This window comes from Salmo trutta, chromosome 5, assembly GCF_901001165.1.
Source record: "Salmo trutta chromosome 5, fSalTru1.1, whole genome shotgun sequence".
NCBI classification, from domain to species: domain Eukaryota; kingdom Metazoa; phylum Chordata; class Actinopteri; order Salmoniformes; family Salmonidae; genus Salmo; species Salmo trutta.
Window position 1 is genome coordinate 63,784,430 of NC_042961.1, and position 14,984 is coordinate 63,799,413.

A 14,984-nucleotide genomic window follows, 5' to 3' on the forward strand; every position below is an offset into this window, starting at 1 on the left:
GCCTACACTAACCCTACCTACCCCTACACTAACCCTACCTACCCCTACACTAACCTAACCTACCCTACACTAACCCCTACCTTCCCTACACTAACCCTACCTAGCCCTACACTAACCCTACCTACCCACACTAACTCTACCTATCCTACACTAACCCTACCTTCCCCACACTAACCCTACCTACCCCTACACTAACCCTACCTACCCTACACTAACCCTACCTGCCCTACACTTACCCTACCCTACACTCATACTTCACTAACCCTACCTACCTCTCGACTTATCCTACCTACCCCTACACAAACCCTACATAGCCTTACACTTGCCCTACCTACCCTACTCTAACCCTACCTAGCCTACACTACCTCCTACCTACCTACGATACACTAACACTACCTACCCTACACTAACCCTACCTACCCTACACTAACCCTACCTACCCCTACACTAACACTACCTACGCTACACTAACCCTACCTATCCCTACAATAATCCTACCTATCCTACACTACCCCTACCTACCCTACACTAACTCTACCTACCCTACACTAACCCAACCTACCCCTACACTAACACTACCTACCTCTTCACCAACCCTACCTACCCCTACACTAACCCTACCTACCCTACACCAACCCAACCTACCGATACACTAATCTACCAACCCCTACACTAACCATACCTTTCCTACACTAACCCTACCTACTCTACACTAACCCTACCTACCCCTACACTAACCCTACCTACCCTACACTAACCCTACCTACCCTACACTAACCCTGCCTACCCTACACTAACCTTATCTACCCTACACTAACCCTACACTAACCCTACCTAGCCTACACTAACCCTACCTACCCTACACTAACCTTATCTACCCTACACTAACCCTACACTAACCCTACCGACCCCTACACTAACCCTACCTACCCTACACTAACCCTACCCCTACACTAACCCTACCTACCCCTACACTAACCCTACCTACACTACACTAATCCTTCAAACCCTACACTAACCCTACCTACCTCTACACTAATTATACCTATCCTAAACTCCCTCCTACATACCCCTACATTACATTATCCCTACCTATCTAAGAGAGATGTCTCATTTAATTTACAGAAAACCTTTCCTAAGTTACTTCAAACAGAGATGCCTCTATAGTTACTTGGTCAAACATGTCATAATTGTAAAAAATCTAGGTTTGAGAATAGCCTCTCTCTGCTGTGTTTCAGTATCTCTGTTAGAATATAAAGCCTTGTCTCTAGATCTCAGGATAGTAGCCTTCCCTCATCACCAGGTTAAACAGCTAGAGATTAGCCTCTCTTTGCTATGTTTCAGCGTCTCTGTTCCAATGCTGTCTGGGCCAAAGGCTTCATCACTCTTAAGGGCCAATATTTTATAATTTACTTTAAACAAAACAACTCTATCTCTCTCTTCTTTCTCTCTTTCTCTTTTTTCTTTCTTTCTTTCTTTCTTTCTTTCTTTCTTTCTTTCTTTCTTTCTTTCTTTCTTTCTTTATCTCTCTCTCTTTCACTCTCTCTTTCACTCTCTCTCTCTCTCTCTCTCTCTCTCTCTCTCTCTCTCTCTCTCGCTCAGTTCTCTTTAATCCAGCCTCTCTGAGTGTCAGTCCAGACAGATCTCAGTTCTTTGAATATGAGTCTGTCTCTCTGAGCTGTGAGGTTCAGGGGAACTCTGCTGGATGGAGAGTGGTGAGGAACACAACGAGAGGAATCCTTTCAGAGTGTAGTACTGACTGGGGAAAACAACAAGGGTCTTCATGCATCGTGTCATTAATACCATCAGACAGTGGAGTGTACTGGTGTGAGTCTGGGTCTGGAGAACACAGCAATGCTGTCAACATCACAGTACCTGGTATGTCCACAAACACCATCTACTAACATTATAGTGTTTAGTGGTTCATCTGGTTTCAGATAGCTGATGGTATGTTTATATATGATGTTTATATATTATATACAGCTGGAGCTGTGATCCTGGAGAGACCTGTTTATATATGATGTTTATCTATTATATACAGCTGGTGCTGTGATCCTGGAGAGCCCTGCCCTTCCTGTGACTGAGGGAGATAACGTGACTCTGCGCTGCAGATATCAGGGAACTCCCTCTGACCTCACAGCTGATTTCTACAAAGATGGATCCCTCATCAGGACTGAGACTACAGGAGAGATTACCATCTCTGCAGTATCCAAGTCAGATGAAGGACTCTACAAGTGTACCAACTCTGAAGGAGAATCACCAGAGAGCTGGATGACTGTGACAGGTGAGAATATGAGAAACCTTGACATTCAGATTATCTGGTTCTTCTTTACACTGTTAAGTGGTGCTAAAACCTGCATTACAAACTGGGTGGTTCCAGTCCTGAATGCTGATTGGCTGGAAGCTACCAGTATGACAACATATTTATGTTTACTGCTCTAATTACGTTGGTAACCAGTTTTTAATAGCAATAAGGCACCTATGAGGGTTGTGGTATATTGTAAATATACCACGGCTAAGGTCAGTATCCAGGCACTCCGCATTGTGTCGTGAGGAAGTCAGCTTCACTTTTATACAACAGGTTACCAACATATTCATATAATGATTGACATATTTTCATTAAAAACGTTATTTTGATGAATGTATTCTTACTATTTCATCATCCTTCCACAAGATATAGTCCCGACACAAATAAAATAAAAAAAGAGGTCGAACCACCAGACCCCTTGGTGTACCGGGATTCAGAGCCTGAGAGTTTTGGAGCTGGGCCATGTCCTTATCGGTGATAGGAGGGTGGCTGTTTGTGATATCTTTTCCTTGCCTTCTTAGCTGTTTGATGTTGCCCAGAAATACATGATTGGAGAGTAAATTCAGAGTCCTTCATACTGCACCAGCTGTGACTGATGGGTGGGTCATTTAGAAACTGGTTGAGCAGAGTCCCAGATAGCTACTTAAACTGTACTTCTCCCCCTTCCGATTTCCTACATTTACATAAACTGTCGGAGAAGGATGTTAAAATCTTCCTTATTGATAGTTTTGAAGTCAACATATTTTTTCTTCTCTGCTAGCCAGCCCTCGAAGCAAAACCCAGTTTGTTTTCTGAACATAGTTTCTGTTGTTGCTGCTATTCTCTAGGTCATTCAATGCAGTAATCTACATGTCTGGTGTTATTACCATCTCTCTACCAGTCATCTATAGTCTGGTGTTATTACCATCTCTCTACCAGTCATCTATAGTCTGGTATTATTACCATCTCTCTACCAGTCATCTATAGTCATGTCTGGTATTATTACCATCTCTCTACCAGTCATCTATAGTCATGTCTGGTATTATTACCATCTCTCTACCAGTCATCTATAGTCTGGTGTTATTACCATCTCTCTACCAGTCATCTATAGTCATGTCTGGTGTTATTAAAGTCTCTCTACCAGTCATCTATAGTCTGGTGTTATTACCATCTCTCTACCAGTCATCTATAGTCTGGTATTATTACCATCTCTCTACCAGTCATCTATAGTCTGGTATTATTACCATCTCTCTACCAGTCATCTATAGTCTGGTATTATTACCACCTCTCTACCAGTCATCTATAGTCTGGTGTTATTACCATCTCTCTACCAGTCATCTATAGTCATGTCTGGAGAGACAGACAGAAAGTTTATACAAATCTCTGCTGTTGAAAACCAAATGTCTAAAAGATATGTGAGATAATGTTTAGATGCTTTTTCTGAAATCTTTGATAGGAATGGGAGATTCGATATAGTCCGATTGTTTTTTATATTTTCTGGGTCAAGGTTTGGCTTTTATTACTGCCCCTTTTAGTGAGTTTGGTACACATCTGGTGGATAGGGAGCTGTTTATTATGTTCAACATAGGAGGGCCAAGCACAGGAAGCAGCTCTTTCAGTAGTTTAGTTGGAATAGGGTCCAGTATGCAGCTTGAAGGTTTAGAGGCCATTATAGTAGTAGACAAGGCATATTGACATTAGAGAGAGGCATAAAGCAATCACAGGTGTTGATTGGGAGAGCTAAGACAACAAAGGGTAAGACAACAACAATGGGTAAACAGTTAAGACAACAACAACGGGTAAATGGCGATGAATGGGCAGAGAGGGTCAGTTAGGTACTCACAGGACCTGAGTTTAGGGCTGGGGCCGATAGATAAACAGAAATAAGTACCGTGTTGGTGAACAGTCCAGCAGGCATCAGCTGTGTAGCCGAGTGATCATAGGGTCCAATGAGCAGCAATTGATGAAACAGGGAGCCGTTCGGTAGTTGATTACTACGCTAGGTGAGCGGGAGACACGGCGTTCTGAAAGCTAGCGGGTCGGGGCTAGCAGATGGGTCTTCGGCGACATCCGCAACGGAAAAGCTTCATCGGCTAGCCAGGAGATGGGCCTAGCTCGAGGCTAACTGGTGCTAGCTTCGGGACAGAGGTGTTAGCCAGGAGATGGGCCTAACTCAAGGCTAACTGGTGCTAGCTTCGGGACAGAGGCGTTAGCCAACAATAGCGGCTCAGTTGCAGCTAGCTAGCTGCAATGATCCGGTCTAACGGCAGGAATATGGTGATTTAGAAAAGCAGTCCGATATGCTCATCAGGGTCGAAATGCTCGGGGTCGAAATGCTCAGGGTCGAAATGCTCAGGGTTGATATGCTCAGGGTCGAAATGCTCAGGGTTGATATGCTCAGGATCGAAATGCTCAGGGTTGATATGCTCAGGGATGTATAATTAATTTGTAAATAGAAAGTGAGATTAAAATGTATACGAAAAAAGCAACAACAACAAAAAAACAGAAAAAGAGAATATTTACACGGGACAAGACAAACACACGTCCGACTGCTACGCCATCTTGGAATTTTTATGTAAGCCGTGGTATATCAGACCGTATACCACAGGTATGACAAAACATGTATTTTTACTGCTCTAATTACTTGATTGGTATCCAATTTATAACAGCATTAAGGCATCTTGGGGGTTGTGGTATATCACCAATATACCACGGGTAAGGGCTGTATCCAGGCTGTATACTCCGCGATAGGTCATCCTAAGAACAGCCCTTGGTCATATACCACACCCGCTCTGGCCTTATTGCTTCAACATGTGCTGATGTGGTAGTAACATGTCTGACACTGTATTTGCTGAAACCATGAAAATATACTGAACATTTACATAATGAACAGAATAACATGAAAATATACTGAACATTTACATTATGAACAGAATAACTAACCATACCTTGCCATTACTATCTCTATCCAGCACCATCTCCATTGCTGTTTTAAATTGTTTTCTTTCTAATAACTGCAGTTCCAACTCCCATTCCATCTCCAGCAGTCCCAGTGTTGTCCTTGTCTCTACCCAGGCTGCTGTGTAGTCTACTGGTTGGGTCTCCCTACCTGCTGGTGACCATCATAGTGCTGGTGAAAGGCTGCAGGAGCAGGGCTCAAGGTGAGACCCTGAGTTTATACAGGATCACCTCATTCCAACAGATTACCTGTTGTATATCAGAAATATATCACAAGGACTGACAATACTGCAGTAGCTCTGACTGAGTCATGTTGTAAAGTGTTGATAACTGTATCTCTGATTGAACCATGTTGTAAAGTGTTGATAACTGTATCTCTGATTGAACCGTGTTGTAAAGTGTTGATAACTGTAGCTCTGATTGAACCATATTGTAAAGTGTTGATAACTGTATCTCTGATTGAACCATGTTTAAAGTGTTGATAACTGTATCTCTGATTGAACCATGTTGTAAAGTGTTGATAACTGTCTGTTTAGGGGAAACCAGGGAACCCAGGAAGACCCACCAAGACCAATTAGGTGAGTTTCTACCTTACAACACAACAGCTGCAGTGGCACAATATGGTATTCTGAACACAGTGTGTACTATATTATGTTACCTCTTAGTAGTAGTAGAAAGTAGGATGGATTAGAGTCAACTACCACAATATGGTATTCTGAACACATTGTGTACTATATTATGTTACCTCTTAGTAGTAGTAGATGGTAGGATGGATTAGAGTCCACTACCAAAATATGGTATTCTGAATACAGTGTGTACTATATTATGTTACATTTTAGTAGAAGTACAAAGTAGGATGGATTAGAGTCAACAAACAAAATATGTCACAATTTTTTTTAACCTTTATTTAACTAGGCAAGTCAGTTAAGAACAAATTCTTATGTTCAATGACAGCCTAGGAACTGTGGGTTAGCTGCCTTGTTCAGGGGCAGAACAACATATTTGTACCTTGTCAGCTCGGGGATTTGATCTTGTAACCTTGTGGTTACTAGTCCAACACTCTAACCACTAGGCTACCTGGATTTAGAAGTAAATAGCCTGGGTATTGACAAGGAGTAAATAGCCAAGATATTGATAAGGAGTAATTATCCCATGTATTTATAAGCATTAAATAGCCCAGGTATTGATAAGTAGTAAATGGCCCAGGTACTAATAAGGAGTAAATAGCCCAGCTATTGATAAGGATTAAATAGCCCGGGTGTTGATAAGGAGTAAATAGCCCAGGTATTGATAAGGATTAAATAGCCCAGGTATTGATAAGGATTAAATAGCCCAGGTATTGATAAGGAGTAAATAGCCCAGGAATTGATATGGGGGAGCTGGACATAAGGAGTAAATAGCCCTGTTATTGATAAATAGTTAATAGCCCTGGTATTGATAAATAGTAAATAGTCCTGGTTTTGATAAGGGAGAACTGGACATGAGCACGAGCCTCATTGGAAGTAATTTGATAGGATTCTAAGTAGCACAGTATTCACTAGTAAATCATCTGATATGATTTACATTTCTAAGTGGTTCTGTATTGGATAAGTAAATACATGGCCACACTGATGAACTACTTCTGTGTTGAACAGGTGATCATGTTGAAGAAGAGTGAGGCTGAGATCACCTGATTACCATAACAACCATCAGAATGGAACTCATGGAATTCTAATATAGAACTGTGAGTCACAATGCTGTATGTTGTTACATTGTAGCTCCACCTGCTGGAACAATAGTGGCATTTGATCAAATGTGATCTATTAACTGATACATGTATTATTCTGATTGGAATGTGTTTTAATATAATGTGTGTTGTATTATTCATTCAGCAGCTGTCCTTTAACATCAGTCATATACTGGTCATATACTGTATAGCATTATGGTTGATACATTGTAAATGCCTTCACTTTTCATGTCTATACAGATCAACTGATAGGTGTTGTGGTTCAGGCATTATTGTTACATGTTACAGAGATAGAAAACATACAGGAGAGGAGAATTCAATTATTATAATTATTTACTTTATTTTCCAATTTAGGTCTCTATAGTAATTCATTATTTGATTTGATTTAAACATTAAACTCTTGTAGTCCTATTGTTATATTGTGGTTGTTTTGTGCAAAACTAATATTTTTCAATTAATCATCGAGGTAAGATATTGCTTTTGTTTTTGTATCATATAGAATAAAATTAATGATATTCCTCAATCCTGAAGCCTGTTTTTTAATCTGTTTAATCATTTAATTTCACTCAATACACATCTTCTAAATGCTCCATTCCAGGTTTCCCGTACAGCCCCTAGATCCTTGAGTATCTTCTAAATGGTCCATTCCAGGTTCCCCCTGCAGCCCCCAGGGCCTTGAGTATCTTCTAAATGCTCCATTCCAGGTTCCCCCTACAGCCTCCAGGGCCTTGAGTATCTTCTAAATGCTCCATTCCAGGTTTCCCCTATAGCCCCCAGGGCCTTGAGTATCTTCTAAATGCTCATTTCCAGGTTTCCCCTACAGCCCCCAGGGCCTTGAGTATCTTCTAAATACTCCATTCCAGGTTTCCCCTACAGCCCCCAGGGCCTTGAGTATCTTCTAAATACTCCATTCCAGGTTTCCCCTACAGCCCCCAGGGCATCTTCTAAATACTCATTTTTTTCTTCATTTCATGCCAACAAAGCCACTACACAACACTAAACAATACATTAATTGCACTATAACGGTGACAAACGTTGCACACAAACTGTTAACCTGTTATGGCTAGGGGGCAGTATTTTCACGGCTGGATAAAAAACGTACCCGAATTAATCTGGTTACTACTCCTGCCCAGTAACTCCTGCCCAGTAACTAGAATATGCATATAATTATTGGCTTTGGATATAAAACACTCCAAAGTTTCTAAAACTGTTTGAATGGTGTCTGTGAGTATAACAGAACTCAAATGGCAGGTCAAAACCTGAGAGATTCCTTTACAGGAAGTGGCCTGTCTGACCATTTCTTGAACTTCTTTGCCATCTCTATCTTTTACAAAGGATCTCTGCTCTAACGTGACACTTCCTACGTCTTCCATGGGCGCTCAGAGCCCGGGAAAAAACAGAATGTCGTCATCCCAGCCCCAGGCTGAAACACATTATCGCCTTTCTCAAGTGGCCGATCAAGGGACTGTGGGCTTAGGCGCATGCCCTGGCCGCCCCCGTCTTAGTGATTTTTCCTCTGTTTGCCGAAAAGGAGATTCCCGGTCAGAATATTACCGCTTTTTTACGAGATAAATTGCATAGAAATTGATTTTAAACAGCGGTTGACATGCTTCGAAGTACGGTATTGGAATATTTAGATGTTTTTTTGTCACGAATTGCGCCATGCGCACGACCCTGATTTACCATTTCGGATAGTGTCTGGGACGCACGAACAAAACGCCGCTATTCGGATATAACGATGGATTATTTTGGACCAAACCAACATTTGTTATTGAAGTAGCAGTCCTGGGAGTGCATTCTGACGAAGACAACAAAAGGTAATCAAACTTTTGTAATAGTAAATCTGATATTGGTGAAGGCTAAACTTGCCGGGTGTCTAAATAGCTAGCCCGTGATGGCTGGGCTATGTACTTAGAATATTACAAAATGTGCTTTCACCAAAAAGCTATTTTAAAATCGGACATATCGAGTGCATAGAGGAGTTCTGTATCTATAATTCTTAAAATAATTGTTATGCTTTTTGTGAACGTTTATCGTGAGTAATTTAGTAAATTGTTAGCAAATTCCCCGGAAGTTTGCGGGGGGTATGCTAGTTCTGAACGTCACATGCTAATGTAAAAAGCTGTTTTTTGATATAAATATGAACTTGATTAATTAACGTTTGGACTGGCAACAAGCTAGTATAAATCCCCAGTGGTGTCACGTCCTGACCATAGAAGCTTTTATTTTCTATGGTAGAGTAGGTCAGGGCGTGACGGGGTTTTGTCTAGTTTAGATTTTCTATGTTGGTATGTTCTAGTTTCTGTTTTTCTATGTTGGTGTTTTTTGGGATGATCTCCAATTAGAGGCAGCTGGTCATAGTTGTCTCTAATTGGGGATCATACTTAAGTAGTTGTTTTTCCCACCTGGGTTTGTGGGAGATTGTTTCGAGTCAGTGTATGTTGCACCTCTTCGTCACGGTTTGTTGTTTTGTTTATTTATATGTCTTGCATAGTTTCACAGTGATAATAAAAAGTGGAATGATACGCACGCTGCGCTTTGGTCCACTCCTTTACAACCATGACAAGTAGCGATCAGATGAAGCAACATCAACAATAGAGGATATGTCAATAGAAAGTGGATGTGTGTCACGAATCCCACCGAAGGTGGCTCCCCTGCCAGCTCGGGCAGCACTCGGCGGTCGTCGTCACCGGCCTACTAGCCGCCGCTGATCCCTTTTTCCTTTTCGTTTGGTATGTCTTATTGTTTGCACTTGTTCCTCATTTGGTTCTCTTGATTTATGGGTATTTAAGCCTGTTTAGCCCGCCCAGGTTTGTGCGGGATTGTTTTGCGTCAGAGTGTGTTTTGTTATTGGATGTGCTGGCGATCGACAAGTGTTATTTTATATGCATGCTGTGTACCTGTTGTTCTGGGCACTTTGCATTTTTCACGCCAGTTGTGTTGGCGTCGACCGTTTTGTGTTTTATGGAATAAACACAAATTTCCTTACCTCTGCTCTCTGCGCCTGACTCCTACCACCACTCCTAGCAGTTACTGACACTGTGGAAATGGCTGGGCCCAGTAGAAAGCCCCTTGGTAATAACCAGGTCCAGAGTATGGCTGTGGTTATGGGTGGGCCCAGTAGAAAGCCCCTTGGTAATAACCAGGTCCAGAGTATGGCTGTGGTTATGGGTGGGCCCAGTAGAAATCCCCTTGGTAATAACCAGGTCCAGAGTATGGCTGTGGTTATGGGTGGGCCCAGTAGAAATCCCCTTGGTAATAACCAGGTCCAGAGTATGGCTGTGGTTATGGGTGGGCCCAGTAGAAAGCCCAGTAGAATGCCACTTGGTAATAACCAGGTTAAGAGTATGGCTGTGGTTATGGGTGGGCCCAGTAGAAAGCCCCTTGGTAATAACCAGGTCCAGAGTATGGCTGTGGTTATGGGTGGGCCCAGTAGAAAGCCCCTTGGTAATAACCAGGTCCAGAGTATGGCTGTGGTTATGGGTGGGCCCAGTAGAAAGCCCCTTGGTAATAACCAGGTCCAGAGTATGGCTGTGGTTATGGGTGGGCCCAGTAGAAATCCCCTTGATAATAACCAGGTCCAGAGTATGGCTGTGGTTATAGGTGGGCCCAGTAGAAATCCCCTTGGTAATAACCAGGTCCAGAGTATGGCTGTGGTTATGGGTGGGCCCAGTAGAAATCCCCTTGGTAATAACCAGGTCCAGAGTATGGCTGTGGTTATGGGTGGGCCCAGTAGAAAGCCCAGTAGAAAGCCCCTTGGTAATAACCAGGTTAAGAGTATGGCTGTAGATAAAGTCCATAGAGCGCAAAAGATTTATAAATGCAATGGCCTTGGAGTCGGTCTCTGTCAACATGAATATCAAAATTACCCAAACAATGATTTTATCATAGTTTTCAAGGACAACAGACAATAGTTCAGCTAAATTAGTAAAGAACGTGGGCTATACAGGGTTATGATACAACAGTATAACATGATGCTCTGGTCTGGTGGCTGACATTTAAACAGAATAACATGATGCTCTGGTCTGGTGGCTGACATTTAAACAGTATAACATGATGCTCTGGTCTGGTGGCTGACATTTAAACAGTAGAACATGATGCTCTGGTCTGGTGGCTGACATTTAAACAGTATAACATGATACTCTGGTCTGGTGGCTGACATTTAAACAGTATAACATGATGCTCTGGTCTGGTGGCTGACATTTAAACAGTATAACATGATGCTCTGGTCTGGTGGCTGACATTTAAACAGTAGAACATGATGCTCTGGTCTGGTGGCTGACATTTAAACAGTAGAACATGATGCTCTGGTCTGGTGGCTGACATTTAAACAGTAGAACATGATGCTCTGGTCTGGTGGCTGACATTTAAACAGTATAACATGATGCTCTGGTCTGGTGGCTGACATTTAAACAGTAGAACATGATGCTCTGGTCTGGTGGCTGACATTTAAACAGTATAACATGATGCTCTGGTCTGGTGGCTGACATTTAAACAGTATAACATGATACTCTGGTCTGGTGGCTGACATTTAAACAGTATAACATGATGCTCTGGTCTGGTGGCTGACATTTAAACAGTATAACATGATGCTCAAAATACCCAAAGTCACCAAGCCAAAAGTCCTTACAACAGATATGACCCGTTTCAGGAAACTAGGCGTACAACTGAAAGCATTAGTAAAAATAGAAGCTGTCTCCACCCCACACACATAGACTTATCAGAGCAGTAGATCTGTGTCTGTTTGAGGTTATAGCTGTATGTGAACAACATCTCCCATTGTTAAACACCTCTGTCCCTCTGTCACACATTTCACATGTATTTTTATATGTTTTTGTCATTTAGCGACTGACAGTAGTGAGTCATTTAGCAGACGCTCTTGTCCAGAGCAACTTACGGAAGTGAGCAGATACATTTTTGTACTTTTCTAAGCACCAGTCTCTACCAACTGAGCCACACAGGACACACATGCAGAGAAACAAACACACACACACACACACACACACACACACACACACACACACACACACACACACACACACACACACACACACACACACACACACACACACACACACACACACACACACACACACACACACACACACACACACACACACACAGAGAGAGACACACACACACACACACACACACACACACACACACACACACACACACACACACACACACACACACACACACACACACACACACACAGGCCCAGGCATGTACCTCCCTCTTCTTCCCTTTGCTAACTGTTGCAGCAGGTCTATTTTAGTCTGAATGGGAACGTACAGTTGAAGTCGGAAGTTTACATACACTTAGGTTGGAGTCATTAAAACTAGTTTTTCAACCACTCCACACATTTCTTGTTAACAAACTATAGCTTTGGCAAGTCGGTTAGGACATCTACTTTGTGCATGACACAAGTAATTTTTCCAACAATTGTTTACAGACTATTTGTTTACAGACGATTATTTAACTTATAATTCATTGTATCACAATTCCAGTGGGTCAGAAGTTTACATATACTATTGGAGGATTACCTGTGGATGTATTTCAAGGCCTACCTTCAAACCCAGTGCCTCTTTGCTTGACATCATGAGAAAAAATAAATAAATCAGCCAAGACCACAGAAAAAAAATTGAAGACCTCCACAAGTCTACTTAATCCTTCGGAGCAATTTCCAAATGCCTGAAGGTACCATGTTCATCTCTACAAACTATAGTACGCAAGTATAAATACAATGGGACCACGAAGTCATCATACTGCTCAGGATGGAGACACATTCTGTTTCCTAGAGATTAATGTACTTTGGTGGGAAAAGTGCAAATCAATCCCAGAACAACAGCAAAGGACCTTGTGAAGTTGCTGGAGGAAACAGGTACAAAAGTATCTATATCCACAGTAAAACGAGACCTATTGTAACGACCGTCGTCGTCGACCGTCGGCTGGCGGGCGGCTCTGGCGGCTCCGGACAGGCGGGCAGCTCTGGCGGCTCCGGACAGGCGGGCGGCTCTGGCGGCTCCGGACAGGCGGGCAGCTCTGGCGGCTCCGGACAGGCGGGCGGATCTGGCAGCTCCGGACAGGCGGGCGGCTCTGGCGCCCGCCTGTAATTCTGTAACGACCGTCGTCGCAATGAGACCAAGGTCCAGCGGAGGATGTGTTCATCATAAAGGATTTTAATAAACGAATGAACACTACAAACAAAACACGAAAGAAACGACAGCCAAACAGTCCTCTCAGGATTAACACAAACCTAGACAGAAAATAATCACCCATAAACCCCAAAGGAAAAACAGGCTGCCTATGTATGACTCTCAATCAGCAACAACAATCTACAGCTGTTCCTGATTGAGAGCCACACACGGCCTAACCAAAGAAACAAACCAACATAGAAAAATAAACATAGAACGTCCACCCATGTAACACCCTGGACTAACCAAAATAGAGAACAAAAAAACCCTCTCTATGGCCAGGGCGTTACACCTATATCGATATAACCTGAAAGGCCGCTCAGCAAGGAAAAAGCCACTGCTCCAAAACCGCCATAAAAAAGCCAGACTACGATTTGCAACTGCACATGGGGAAAAATATCATACTTTTTGGAGAAATGTCCTCTGGTCTGATGAAACAAAAATAGAACTGTTTGGTCATAATGACCATCGTTTTGTCTATAGGAAAAGGGGGAGGCTTGCAAGCCAACGAACACCATCCCAGCTGTGAAGCACGGGGGTGGCAGCATCATGTTATGAGGGTGCTTTGCTGCAGGAGTGACTGGTGCACTTCACAAAATAGATGGCATCATGAGGTGGGAAAATTATGTGGATATATTGAAGAAACATCTCAAGACATCAGTCAGGAAGTTAAAGCTTGGTCACAAATGGGTCTTCCAAATGAACAATGACCCCAAGCATACGTCCAAAGTTGTGGCAAAATGGCTTAAGGACAACAAAGTCAAGGTATTGGAGTGGCCATCACAAAGCCCTGGCATCAATCCTGTAGAAAATGTGTAGGCAGAACTGGAAAAGTGTGTGCGAGCAAGGAGGCCTACAAACCTGACTCAGTTACACCAGTTCTGTCAGGAGGAATGGGCCAAAATTCACCCAACTTATTGTGGGAAGCTTGTGGAAGTCTACCTGAAACGTTTGACCCAAGTTAAACAATTTAAACAACCAAATAATAATTGAGTGTATGTAAACTTCTGACACACTGGGAATGTGATGAAAGAAATAAAAGCTGAAATAAATCATTCTCTCTACTATTATTCTGACATTTCACATTCTTAAAATAAAGTGGTGATCCTAACTGATCTAAGACAGGACATTTTTACTAGGATTAAATGTCAGGAATTGTGAAAAACTAAGTTTAAATGTATTTGGCTAAGGTGTATGTCAACTTCCGACTTCAACTGTACGTATTCTGTATGATGTACATTCAGAGTTCTAAACACTTAAAAGACCAGTCAAACACCTGGTTGAATCAGTCATTATAATTGGACTGTATGTTGGGGTGTATAAATGTATCTAACTACACATTAAACACTGAGACCTGTTAGGGTGTATAAATGTATCTAACTACACATTAAACACTGAGACCTGTTGGGGTGTATAACTGTTCCTGTGGTGTTGGAGGTCTTCACTGCAGTAGACTGGATCAGCTCCTCTGTCCCTCACTCATCTCTTTCTCCTCTCTCTTTACCTAGTGACCCTGTTCATCAGAACGTCATGGTGGGTGGAAAAAGACGCTCTCTTCAGCAGCGGTGAACAACCACAACCCTGTCAGTCCATCTCTTTACTTCTCATTTCTCTTATTTTCTCTCTCCCCCCTTCACTTTTCACACCAACACACTTATCTTTAGACGCTGCAGCCTTGACCGCCATCAACAGCATCAGCAACAGAGTGGTGTGAAGTTTCCACAACAGAGTTAGAGTCAGTTTATCATGTACTTATCTTTAGACGCTGCAGCCTTGACCTCCATCAACAGAGTTAGAGTCAGTTTATCATGAGAAC

General features: G+C 42.4%; 1 protein-coding gene and 1 long non-coding RNA gene across 2 annotated transcripts in view; both read left to right on the forward strand.

Moving 5' to 3' along the window:
• LOC115194770 (uncharacterized) overlaps positions 1-14,984 on the forward strand; it is a 519,835-nt gene that overhangs the window by 384,868 nt on the left and 119,983 nt on the right. The gene's annotated exons all lie outside the window — the stretch shown is intronic.
• On the forward strand, positions 1,623-7,494 carry LOC115194798 (uncharacterized). Its single transcript, XR_003878494.1, has 5 exons — positions 1,623-1,878; positions 2,042-2,284; positions 5,363-5,448; positions 5,782-5,823; positions 6,880-7,494. It is a non-coding gene; the product is annotated as an uncharacterized LOC115194798 (long non-coding RNA).